The 13,888-nt window shown below is 33.2% G+C and overlaps 1 protein-coding gene across 4 annotated transcripts in view; it reads right to left on the bottom strand.

Moving 5' to 3' along the window:
• The window catches only part of LOC139995646 (putative fatty acyl-CoA reductase CG5065), a 45,830-nt gene that overhangs the window by 7,235 nt on the left and 24,707 nt on the right, over positions 1 to 13,888 (bottom strand). For 3 of the 4 annotated variants that reach the window (XM_072019284.1, XM_072019283.1, XM_072019282.1), the window contains one exon: positions 56 to 301. The exons of the other annotated variant lie outside the window; for it this stretch is intronic. The gene's annotated coding sequence lies outside the window, so the exon portion shown is untranslated. The remainder of the gene's footprint in view (positions 1 to 55; positions 302 to 13,888) is intronic. 4 annotated transcript variants of the gene reach the window in all.

Here is a 13,888-nt window from a genome sequence, read left to right as displayed (position 1 = left end):
CTGAGAGCGCGATCCGAAAAGAAGAAGTGGGAGACGGAGATCGCTGGAAACTGACCTTACACCTTCTCTACGAATCGACGAGCACGTACACGGAATCACGTAGGCCCTCGTTCGAATAATATTTCGCACAAGTATCTTCGTCGAACAGTCTCTTGCCCACGTTTCGCCCGATATAAATATTGTTTTTCGACATTCCGCGCAAATCCGCTGATTGTAAGCTTCCCTACGATTGGTAAACCTCCTGTACGTTACTTCCAAGTTTCTCGAAATTTTCCTCCTTCTCTCTCTTCGTTCCTTCACCCTGCAAATAATCGAATTGTTCATCTTCTTTTGTGTCTTCACGGCGTTCAAAAGATCATCGTTTTACAGAGTTGTTCGTAATAGCGTTATTCAGCTAATCGTTTCTTTTTTAAATGTGTCGGTACACCTGTCGTAATTAGCAAAGATATGAATATTTATTCATTCGATGCATATATAGTTTGTCTATATATGCAGTCTATATATGTCTATATAAATAAAGAGTAAAACTGAATTATATTTAACGTCGGTATAGGATTTTCCACGGTTTAATAATCAACGTCTTGATTACTATATATCATGATTTTTATAAGTTGTAATAAAAGTAAGAACAGTACCTTGACTTCTAGCGTCGTCTTTAATTCTACGCAGTTGAAATGTTATACGTGGTTAACTTTGAAAAAGTGCCAAGATACGTGAAAGTATGATGGATGAGTATTAACGCGTGTGATAAGGAGCAAAATTAAAATCAGCTTCTTTGAGTAATAAATTCAATCTTTTATCAATTTCTTTATTGAAATGGGATATTAACAAGCAATGATTACGTTGATGATTGATAATAAACCTATTCTTGTTTTGCAGCATGATAACCTCATCTTATAGCATAAATAATATAGCATAATATAATATAAATATAGTATAAATTTGTTACAGTTGCTTTCGTATCTTTGGCATTTTTCGTTTTACCGTTACGCCCAAGAAAATGGATAACGGAATATCTGAATAAAGTGTTCGCAGAAGTGATAATTTACGAATGTCACATATTGTATAGATTCCGATATCTGTTTGATATGTGTCATTCGACGCGTGTGATATTCTCTAATATAAGAGTAAATTGTAAATATCGTTGAACGAAAGCTCTTATTTGTCATGATGAAACCGCGAAGCGATCAGTTATTGCCTTGCATCTGGTCGTGATTATTCATACAACCGATATCGGTTTCCATTGAATGCACATTTTATCGATGTATCGATGTTTTTTTCTTTGACGAAAATTTTATCTCCTACTAAGCCATCGACAAATAAATCAGAGCATGGAAAATGAAATATTTACTTTATTATTTACTTATTAAATATTTACTTATCGAAGAACGTGGTGAAGAACCGGTGACTACAAATATTCCGTGTTTGTATTTAAAAAGCCATTAAAAAAATATGCGCGAATGACTGACATCAATCTAAATTTTATTCTTTGGGGAGGCATAGGAAAAAAGAATCGACGAAGAACTGAAGTTTTTCAAATTAGAATGTCTGGCAAAGTGCGAATTTTCGGGCATTTAATGGAGAGCTAAAGTTGCAAAAATGTACGTTGTACACGCAAAAATGTAAAATATATTTCGAAGATGAAACAAAGTGAAAGTTCGAAGTGAAACGAAGATTTCTCAATTCCGTTGTCCAGAAACGTATTATTACTGTTTCACCTCACATAAATAGTAGTAAATTGTAATGAGAATTTTAAAGAATAATTTCTAATTAAAGAATAAGTTTACAATGTCGTTACTTTCTCTATTTTTTGATCTATAGAGTTGTCTAGTCAGTTTATAAAATCACGAATCCCCATAAATATTCATATGAAACGTATATCATCGATGCATATCTATATGCATTGAATAATTAATTGCTTCAAATAATGATCACGCTGTTTTTCTATGAATATTTCTTCCTTGCTATTTCGTTTCTTCGACATTGTTAAACATCGAATACTTGCACGACAAAAAATGTTATAAAAATGAACGAAAGCAGATACTTTAAATGGACTCCCCAATTTATATCCATAGAGCGAGTAGTCGACGTAACACCAACGCGTCGATTTCATTAAAACGCGTGAGAATCTCGAATTTGGCACGACGACACATTATTGGAACACGAGTCTCGTTTCGAGGACACGTATCCTTGAAAGTAATTATTCCACGTAGCATTCGAGTTGATTAAACCTCCATTATATTCAATACTAGACCACGCCTGTGGTTTAATTATTGGTAATTAACGCGACTTAAATTCGATTAAACTTATATTGGATAGTTGAGAATTTAATTTCGTTAGCCTTTTCAAGACGAACCTCTCGTTTAAATTCTGTTACTTAGATGTTTATCTAGTAATTGCTTCACGCTCTTTGTTTCAATTTCTTTGAACTTTGGATAATTTTGGAACTTTTAGAGAACCAGACAAGAAATGGCGACGAAAAATATATTAAACAAATAAAATTCATTTAGAATTTCCTTCTCGTAATCGTAACATTAAATTCAACGAAATTCGATAACGTCAATTACAAGAAAATACTAGAAGAAGTATTGCGTTAAAATTCGTGCTCTGTCATTTCTTCATCTTTTCTTTCTTTCTTTTTTCTTTTGCAGGGAAGGGAGAATAACGTGGATATCTAACACGTTATGTCATTCTCGTCATCGAGTAGACTCGGAGATCGGAGCCCATCGATAATTCGAAATTCCTAACACGGCTCGATGCTTTTGATTCGCGCATGGATTCAGAAGATGCTTCTTATGAATCCGATAGGATCGTCTGGCTTCGAAGTTTCACATGGATCTAGGACAGGTCTTCGACCTTTTACAGACAATGGATCGAAGTTAACTTCTGTGGCTCCACTATATTCGACTTCCGTACTATTACTCGAGTGACCAATCAAACGACGATTAACTTCGGCAGTTCGAGAAATCTTCAAGTGGGTCGAAATTGTTCGCGCGTAAAATATCCACCTTTACAGTCTGAGGATTATTCGCGATTGCAGCGTCGCGACGGTAATATATTTGTTAACGGAACTTGCTCTATGGGTACGCCTCGTATTATGTGTATATGTCGTCGAACGATCGCAAGCGTAATGGATGACGTAACGCGGAATCGTTTTTTCAAGATTCGCATGTAACGTGTCTTGAGAAAAGTGTATAGTCATTGCGTTCTAATCTGGAGACGACGATTATCAGAGACGGCAGTCGAGAGGCGTCGTGACGTAGATTACTCTCGCGCGTCGACGTCGATCTGCTTTCTGCGTTACCTAATCGCTCCTTGTCCTACTTCAATGTTTGTTTTTTCGAGCGCATCGGCCGCGTAAAAAAACATTAGCGGCCGCGCTTAAAATAGCCATTTTACATGAAATCTGGGAACCGAGTGATTTTGCGATCAAGCTTCACTGCTCGAGTACCACTATTCTGACCTTGTGTCTGCTTCGAAATTATGGTGTTCTTCCATCTCATTTTCTACCTCATTTTGCATAATAAAAGCTAGTAATTATATAATTAAAAAGTGACAAAAACTAGTTATAGTGAAGATATAACAGCTGGTATTATACAGTTGCTCGGGAAACTCAAAACTTGTAGAAATCTTTTATGAATATATTGGATACGTATGTGAAGTGCACACGGGATAAAATGGGAATGTCAGTTGTAACGAATTTTGATCTTGCGTCATACTTTCGTATGCTCTTGTTCGTGTTCTTCATCACTGGCTATGTTGCATCAATTTGAATAAAAATTTTCCTGAAGTTTACCGTAGTTGTAAGAAATTATATTGTGCATAATGTACTTTTCATTTTTTACAGTTTAATGTGTCGTGTATTACTTAAAATTGTAAGTGAAAGTTGAAGATGATGCGGAATAAAACGTGGAATAGAATTCTTCATTTTAATACAATGAAAAAATATTATCTATGAGAAAATGTAAAGTTGCGACATTGTATACTGAAAAATAAATTTCCATTTTTTGAGAAATCCTAGAACTTGACATTTTCCATTTTTCCTGTGGCTTTCCTTGCCTGTCGTATCTCTTCTACATAAATACGTTTTATTCTTAGAGGATTACAAGTGTAAATAATTGTTAATTCTTCTTTCGCAATTTATCTATTTAAACATCAGGTGCAAAATTTCTTGAGGAAAATAATTTTTAGATATAAGGGAAATAAAGAAGAATGAACAATCAGATGAGAATTACGTTTTTCATGTAATAAATTTCTTGGTATTTTGATTAAGTTGAGATTGCATGATTATCAAAATCACGTACGCGACATAGTTAATTTCGAATGTTTGGATAGTTAATAGACACTTAAGTAGATAAGTTCTCGTTACGATATCGTGGTGTAACTAAACGCAATCGATCACGTAATATGTAAAACTATAATAATCATCACACGTTACGTATCATCGAAATGGAAGATCGTGTATATTTCACACGTCGTTAATTACGTATGTGTAACAGTTCGTTAATTACGTGTAATTTTATGCAAAAGTACACTCGCATACACTTTACATTACGAGTTACTGTTAAGTAGACAACCGATTTTTTAATTATTCATTTTTGTCATTGGTAATATTTGCATTTTGCATACGAATGACGTTCTATCATTTTTTATTATTTTACAATTACCTACGTAGAAGATGAAGAATAGATGAGAAATGTAATCACAGATCTTTAATGTACCATGTCAATTATTCTTACAAGATTAATCGATTATCCTTGGAGAATTATACAAATGAGTCTTATTTAGAATTATTTGTTGCTTACAAACGTTATATAAAATCTATGCTGCCGAGATGTTCCATTTTACTATATTCCTTCGATAAATCGAAAAAACAACAAGCGTTGCAGCTATTATTGTAAATATTAAACATAGTGATATACATGGACCTATTTACCACTTTATCTGCAACGCTGGGGGTTATTCTATTTAATCAAATAAACATGCACTCCGACTTCTTTGTATCATTCGTGTGATAATTCAGCTATGATAACGTCGGTGTAAATAAATAAACAATAGAGTCTAGATGATAAATCTCGTTCTATTTGCAAATTTGCACGCTTTTCCTTTTATTTGGTCATTTTCTTCTTGCGCGATGCCAACATAAATGGTTACTTTCAATTTCTTCTTCAACGACATCGTAGCTGTTCTGTCATTCAGATTTTTGTGCATTTACAATAAATTTGAAGATACTGCGAATATGTTTTCGTTATGTTGTTTTTCGCCTATTTGAGCGTTATGTGTTGTAAAAGGAGTTATTATAATAAAAGTTGCGGTGTAACGGCAATAGTACTATTATGTACGATTTCGCGAAAATTTATACGTTTATGGGTTTACCAAGTTAAATAAACGAGTGTGCAAAATTTCCTTTTTTTATGAGAAACTTTATTGCTCCTTCTTACTCATCTTTTTATTACTATTGTCCGTTAGAATAGAATGTCTCTACGACTTTCATTTTTGTGATCTCTGTAAATGATTTACAAGTCTGAGATCGCCGAATAGTTTTGGAGCAGGCTTCGTTGATAATAAAAAGCTGAGTACCTGATATACAGGATGGTCTAAAAATCAGTCCTGCAAGTTCTCACGCACTTCCTATAATCGGACAATGAAATGTTTCGAACAAAAGTTGATCAGCTTTCAATCAGCTACATATTGCAATATTAAGAATTTCAAAAAAGATTTTGACGAAATACATTTTCTTCGTATCTCCTTTATAAAATATTCCTAATTTTTTGGTATAATTAATTTCTTTTCAAATCAGGTTGCTAAGTACAACATAGAAAAATACATCGAAGCTCGACATGTTACAAGATGCTCTCTATCTTTATATACAAAATATTTCAACTATTTCGGTTGAAGTGATCTTCAGATGGAAGAAAGGTGGTGTCCTGTATTCTAGCAGAATATTAATTATTAAATATAACAATATTTGTATATCAATCGCTGTTCTAGCACCAATGTATATTTCCCATTCTTCGAACATTCTTATCTAATAATTTTAGAAAGCGCATGTGTCTTTAAACACTCAACAAAAAAAAATTCGTGTGTATTATCATTAAAACATATTCATATCGTCGTGTAAGCCGCAATTCTCGGATACTTCACTTCAAACACTTCACACACTTTAATCGTTTAATACTTTTAATCCATCGCTTCTTAATCTCAATGAATTATAGCTTTCGACAACAATCTCTTTCAATCTCGTTACGCAATTTAATATCGCTCTTATATATTAATCAACACAGCTGTCATCGTCAAGTGCAATCTGATGCAATTTATTTAGTTATTTTACTCAACTTTATACATCATTGCAAGAGATCCGTCTCGTTATATCAGAATAACTTTAAGTATTTTTATACTGCTCAGAGACAATCCAACATTTTTAAACATTTTATCAGTTTGAAAATTGCCAATTTGGTCTATCGCAACTATTAGCAACACCTGTTAGATACTGAAAATGGCCATTCATGTTTTACAGTAATTTTTACACGCACGGGATGGCAAGAGGAAGAATCTGAGATTATTAAGATTGGAATTTTAATATTAAAAAATGTTCATCAATACAATGAAATGGTTAAAAATACACCATGGTGGATACTTGTCTGAACGCACATTATTATATCCATATAATAATGTTTTCCACATTACAGTACGTCAGTTTCTGAGTAAGACTGGTAGCTTCCACGTCGTGTGACGCCAAAGTAGTCACGTATGCTGAGAAATAACACGCTGCTGTTTGTTGATACGACGTGTTAACGAGCCTACGTATTCTTACACGTCGATACTGCTAAAACTGTGACGCCTTCGCGCGTGCAGTGTGTCACTATGGCGGTTTCTCGCTGTTTCACGAGGATAGTATTCATGAATTTCCAGAAAACGGGAAAACACGAAAGTAAAAATAGGCTGGTTATTTTGATACAAAATAAGGGTAAAAGGTCCAGATTTTATTTTCTATTAGAGGTCACTGTGAAGCGAATATGTAAATATTATCCAAAGATATAAATTCGTAAAGTCGAGTTTTAATTCAAACATTATAATTCTATTGTATTTTTGTTTTTTTAATTAAGTTGTTGCTTACACACATTGTAAGAAGTAATTGGTCGTTTCGTCTCGAGCTATCAATCGATATTTTGCACTATAAATTTTTGATGGCTTTGATTGCACCGTCGATTTTAACGTTTGAGTTTGTGTTCCGTTTAGCAGTAAATTTTCCAACGAGGATACCACGTGTGCCAATAACAAGCCATCAACATTTTCGAATTCCTTCACAGACCACGCCTACGAACATTTTCATATCGAACAGTGGCGAGTTCCAATACGATGTTTCACATCTTTTATTAAAGTTTTCTAGGAATTCAGCCGAATATGGATCGCCGAATGTGTCTCTCCAAATGTACTTTTCATTCAACGTATCGAATCTTATTGTTTCATGTTTTTATTTGCATCTAGAAAGACGTCAATCGAGGAGGAATTCTCTTGTAGAATTTTAATCAATGTCCAAATACAGAACAGATATTTTAACAGCTTGTACTGAAACAATTGCATCAGAAATAAAATTCAGAAATGGATTAATGTCGTTTGAAATTTCCATTTCAGTGAACAGCGTGTATACAATATCGTTGAAGCGATCTGGGATCACTTGACAGAGGCATGATAGGAAAAAATAACGCTACGAATTTCGAACTAAAGTGCCGTCCGACTCTTATCTAAGTCGAATGAATAACGATTGCGTATTCCCTAGTTACGTCTAGTATACGTCTAATGAAATCTTTTTAATTATAAATTTTAATTATAATGAAGATCGGTAGTGTAACAAAGATCAAAGAGACTAGTCCAGATATAGTTGGAACTGAATTATTTTGGACAGTGAGTAATTTGAAACAAAGCAGATATATATATGTATAAATATGTGTATATTTTACGTAATTACTATCTTCTATATTTTTTCTAGTAGCTTATCAATCGACGTTCCCACGGATAACTGACCGAGTTGAATGAGTAAGACGTGACAAGTCTGGATATTGTGTAAGGAACAAGAATTTTTAACCTAAGAACTTTCCATGATCGTGATTTCCTGAAAACTTGCGACCAATTAGAATTCACCATTTTAAGGAATCATTTGGAAATTGAATAAAATTCGAAGATTGATGAATTATGTTCTCTTATTGACGGAAATATTCGACGGAATTTTCCATCCGGAATTTTACTTCCCCATTGATCCGAAAGAAATTCAAGTTCCAAATGGATGAGAATCATTTCTTTCGATTTTTGGAAAGTAATCCGAAGATACCACAAAATTTGAACAATTGAAAACATTTGAAAAATTGTTCCCTTGTGATGAGAAAAATTCAATAGGATCTTCCAGAGTCAATGACAGGACAGGAGAAAAAGATCGTATAAGGTTGAAACGTTGCACTAAAGGGGAAACTACGTTGACTATTTCAACGTTATAAAGTCGATCGGAAACTTTTAAATGGAATAACTTCGCATTCCGGATGAGTGTCGATCGACGAGCACAACTTTTCCGAGGCATTCCTCCTGTAAAATTCCAATGTACGAGACACTAGCCTCTGCTATCGTACTTTTCAATATGTTAGCCGTGACATCTGTCTAATACGAAACTTGAACAATACTCATAATATGACGATTTTATTTCAACAATTTTCGGAAGTACTCGAGAAATGAAGATATACCGCATAAGAAAAATGTTGATAACATAAATTGTTTCAGTGAAATTCCTGTACGTCATTATAGTAGCATGAATGATATTGATATGAAATTTTATTATCTGTCAAGTTTCAAGATTGTTTTAAGATGATTGAATTAAAAGATAAAGTTAAGATTTCTACCAAATGATCAAATTTTTGAATAAGTACTATTTTGTATGGAATACCAAAGAAAATTAAGGAGAAACACACTAAATTTGTTAATAAAGTATATTTCTTCCAATAAGTTGAATCTTAATTGAAATCTTAATAACAATTATATCAATAACAACTAACTATATTAATAACAATTAACTTACTTCATAAATGTTCACTTAATAATCATCGGTAATAGATTTCTTCTGGCAAGAATTACGATGTGCATTGTTCATCGAATACAATGGACAAATGAAATTTCCAAACGCAATCAAACTTATCTCGAATCTATTAGATATTCCTGATATACTGTTATAAGCAACGTATAACGATAGCCAATGTATTAAACATCTGTGACGAGAACTAATCAGGTAATAACGTAGAATCTTGAAAAATAAGAAAAATGAAGTATATGTAACAATTGCTTACTTGATTATCACCGATAAAATGTATTATCATTATCGGTGACTAATCTCGCTTGAAATTTCGAACGATTATCGACACCATAATCGTGGCGTCTGCTTAGAATCGTCGAAGAACTATTGAACGAGAAACGGATGGTCGCTTATCGTGCACGTCGTATGTATGTAGAATACGAGTGCAGCAACAAGTAAATAACGGTGTCGATTTATCGTAGACTATCTTATATCTCATTAATCACACAATCGGCTGGTCATGATTTCATCGAAGGCAAACCGGTGATTTCCACTCTTGTCACGAGGTCTTTTACGTCACTGATCATAGAGGAGAAACGGCCAGCGGGATAGTCCGGGAGTTTCGCGTTGTAAGCTTTGCTGACGTTATTATTCATCGGGAAATCCGGGTAGACCGTTTGAGACGCCTTAGGGAAGGTTGAATATGAAACAGGAACTTCGGAGGCGCTTTCGTTTCTCACGAATTACCAATCTCTTTGAACAGATGTACTACTGTACATAAGTATATTTAAATATCCCAAATAATTCAATCAAACGTGATATTCTCCGTTATATTTGCAACATTATGGTAGAAGAATGTTTCTCTGCGATTTAAATCTTTTATTCCTTGCCTTTCTTTTCATAACTGGGATCAAATGCTTCACTGAATTTAAATTGAAACGAGGAACATGCCTAGATCACTCATGTGCATTGGTATAACTCGGTTCCATGCGTGTCTATGATGAATGACTGACATTCCAGAAAATTTATGAACTGTTAGAACATAGCTGAAAACACATATTTAAAGCGCTCTAAAATTCCAATATTGAACATATACGCTTAAAGTCAGTTCATCCATTTCTACGGGACCAATGTTTGGCAATCCGTTGAGAAGTTTTATCATAATTATCTATATAATTGTTCTGTATTAATTTCGTGCTAATTTTTTTAAAAGATCGATAAAATAGTAAAGGGATATGGATAGCAGGAAGAAAATCAATATTTATCTAAGAAAGAATAAATAATTTAAAGAATGTTTTCCTTTTTTCTCGATTTTTCGTATGACGAAAATATTAACAAGATAATTAAATTGCAAAGAATTTCGTTAATTATTTCTACGCAATTCGTGTAACGTTATTAAAAATGAAATATTATTCGAGATATTTGTATCTATGTTGCATCGTGATTATTTTTATTTCATATAGGAAATCATTAAGCGTGAGCGTATCGTTTAAAGTATCGAAGCGCAACAGTGTTACGTCACGAAATGTTAACACAGATCATAGTAATCGGTGAAATTAACGATTTGCGATGCTAAAAGTGAAGCAGATCACGCGTACAAGGAATTTCAAGTACATCGCCGGCTAAGAAAGCTATTGCACAAGACTTTTATCCGATTTCTAGTTTTTACGGAGCCGGCTGGAACGTTATAAGCTTAACCATCGAACGTCGAACAACTCCTCTCGTTCAAGTGAATTTCGTTCGTAATGGTATAAAACCATTTTGCAAAAGAAACCCGTTAGTATCGTTAGTTCGTGCCCTCGTACGGTTGCATTAAAGATAACATGGCCATTTTCGACCCATTATAATCTCGTTTTTAGAAAAAAAAAATATACTAAGATATAGCTTTGAAATATACTATCATTCGAGCATGTAAACTTTATTTGTAGTAATTTGATTTTTGAAGAATTTTATGGTAATTTGAATTACCACGCTTTTGGGATTTTCTATAGTTTTAATTTAATGGTTTAATAAATATGAGATACGGTCTGTTCAAAATAATTCAATGAAGGGCTCGGTGAACAAAATATAAACGTAAGAATGACACAAATGCATCGTTTTTCAAGAAATAAATTAACGAGGAAATACTGTGCATATAGTTAAAATTTTATATTTATAAATGTCCGGAGGCTCACAATTTAACTTTTAATTATATCACTTTTAAATATTCCTTCGGGGTAATTAAGTAATAATAAAAACGATGATTACAGATATAGTTAGCTTTCAATAAACTAGAAAAGAAACGTATGTTCTAAGAAAATTGATCCGATGCACTGGAGTCTAAGTATATTTTTTTTATCTTCCAAAAGTATTTGCATTTATCGGAATATAGTATTCAATGAGCATGGAAGAAACCATTATAGGCAATTAGTTAATCTCGAAGACCTTGTGAAAGATAAAACCGAACTATGATTATGAAAAAATTTTATCCGTTATATACATTTCAGAGGATTACTCAATATTTTATCAAGTTACGTGAAAAACATATGTGATTTTAGCTACCTAGTTTGAAGAGTAATGTACCCAATCAAACGTTTACACATTGTAGATATCGAAGAAAACATTCAGATTTTTGCACTTCACTATGTACGCAATCGAGAATGAATCACGTCTATGTAATAACAATGACGACAACTTGCTTCCAATAATTTGGGGCATTTTCTCAAGCTTTCTTCAATGACGTAAAATTACGCGAATCTTTCGATTCTGAATTCAATTATATAAAGATCCTTTTCCTTACTAAAAAACGACTGGTCCCATTCCATCATTCTAAGTTCATTGAATTGCCTTTAATCATGTATAATTGATAGTTTTACTAAAAGAACAAAAAGAAAAAAATATAGCGGAATACAAAGCATGAAACAAAAATTTTTTAAAACTATTTCAACCCTTCATAATACGATGGAGCTTCAAAATTAAATATGTGTGCGAGTTTGAAGCCATATCGATATGTTAACAATTTTATTTCTTTGCTTAAGATTGTACTGTTGAAATTGCTTTATGTAAATAATCGTAGATTACTTGATACCGATATAATAAATAAATACAAGACTACAGTGATAAGTAACTAATAATATAAGATATTAAAGATATAAATACACGAGTATATTATGTTGTTAAAAAAGTGGAGTGTAAATTACAACAAGGCGAGTGACAAACTTACATACTAACATACAGTGTATGATAGAGTTAAGTATTTAATTACAAATTAAGCTTAGAATATCGCAATAGGTGATGTAAATTAATATCTTTGAGAAAATGAAGAAGATTTTTCGCAATGTTTTTTGATTATTTAGACGCGTCTGAATATCGTTTGGAAGAGCGAATTTAATTTATAATTGATTAAAATAATTAAATAAATATCATTTTTAATTATACGATGCATTTATACAATACAAAAGCATTGTTCATGTGAGGTTCGAAACAATGCAGACGATTTAAGTCCTTTAACACGATTGACGAGATCGCCAAGAGATTTCGAGATCTCAAACGATTCTCCAAATTGCCAAAATTATTATCGTTCTCTCTCTTAGCTGAAATCCGGCACTGAAGTATTCCTATAATTGTTGCAGTACGTTCCAAAGCCAGATATCGTTACCAGAAATAATTGGGTAAAAGGTTACACTGTTTATCGGATACACAGAAATCTCTCGGAAGGATTCATGGGGAAACGCCATATTTACCATGGATTTCTCGAAAATGGAGGAAAAAGATACGACAGAAACGCAGATACCTCTATGAACCACTAAAAATGCACGACGCCTCCAAGTTCATGGCAGAAAGGTCATCTAGCAAGGAATAATGTCTTCTTTTCCCCTAAAATAATCTACCTTAAGAATATTTCGTCGACCACAAGACTGGACGGTTCTGCATTCGCACTTGTGCGTCATGGTTGCCCATTCTACTCGCTTTTCATTTGGCACGCAATATGAAACGTTATCATGAGAAATGTAATCAAAGGAAATGAAGATATGAAGAAGTGAAAAAGACAGTGGAATACAAAAATAAAAGAGCAGCGAAATAAAAAAGGAAACAAAAATAAGGGAAATAAAAAAGTAAAGGAATCATATGATAAGGAGTAATGGACCAATAAAAGAATAAAAAGTAAAGAAATAAGAGTACAGGGAAAGTATATATACAAAAATAACGAAACTGACAAACAAAAACTCAGCTGGAAGGATAGTGGCTGGATCAATAAATATGTACATCGAACATCTGATTAATGAGCAGTGATTCCCCTAGTTCGTAAGAATTATTCTCGCAGCGTTTGCGTTAGTCGATCGTTGAATACACGGAAAACGATTCTGAGAAACGAACGGATCTGGTGCAACGTGGTTGCGATTTATGAAGCATAGTACGTCATGATACGGAATCTCCGTGGCTCACTGCTTTAAGTCTGATAGAGTGATGCTCCTAATGTGAAGCAGTTTAGCCCGCGACTGAAGTAGAAAAATATCTCGGTTGCATTGAAGGTTGTTATATATTACGTGTGATTAGATTTATAAACAGAGATTTATGGATTTATGAGAAATTTATGAAAATAATGATTTAGACAGATGCTCTTAGTTATTACCTGTGAAATTTTGGACCTGAGTCTTTAGAAACTTAATATTTCATTATCGAGGAATTACTTTGTCACGTTATGTTAGGTCATTGTTTTGAATATAAGGAAATACTGAGATAACTGAGTGTTGACAATTAAAAAACGCTGTTTTAAGCAAATGAGTCGGAACTAAACATCAGAATCTATTGGAAAACATAATAACAACTATGATTGCATCATTCTTACGTTCA

Source organism: Bombus fervidus, chromosome 16 (genome assembly GCF_041682495.2).
Source record: "Bombus fervidus isolate BK054 chromosome 16, iyBomFerv1, whole genome shotgun sequence".
In the NCBI taxonomy this organism is placed as follows: Eukaryota; Metazoa; Arthropoda; class Insecta; order Hymenoptera; family Apidae; genus Bombus; species Bombus fervidus.
This window is presented reverse-complemented; position numbering and strand designations above follow the sequence as displayed.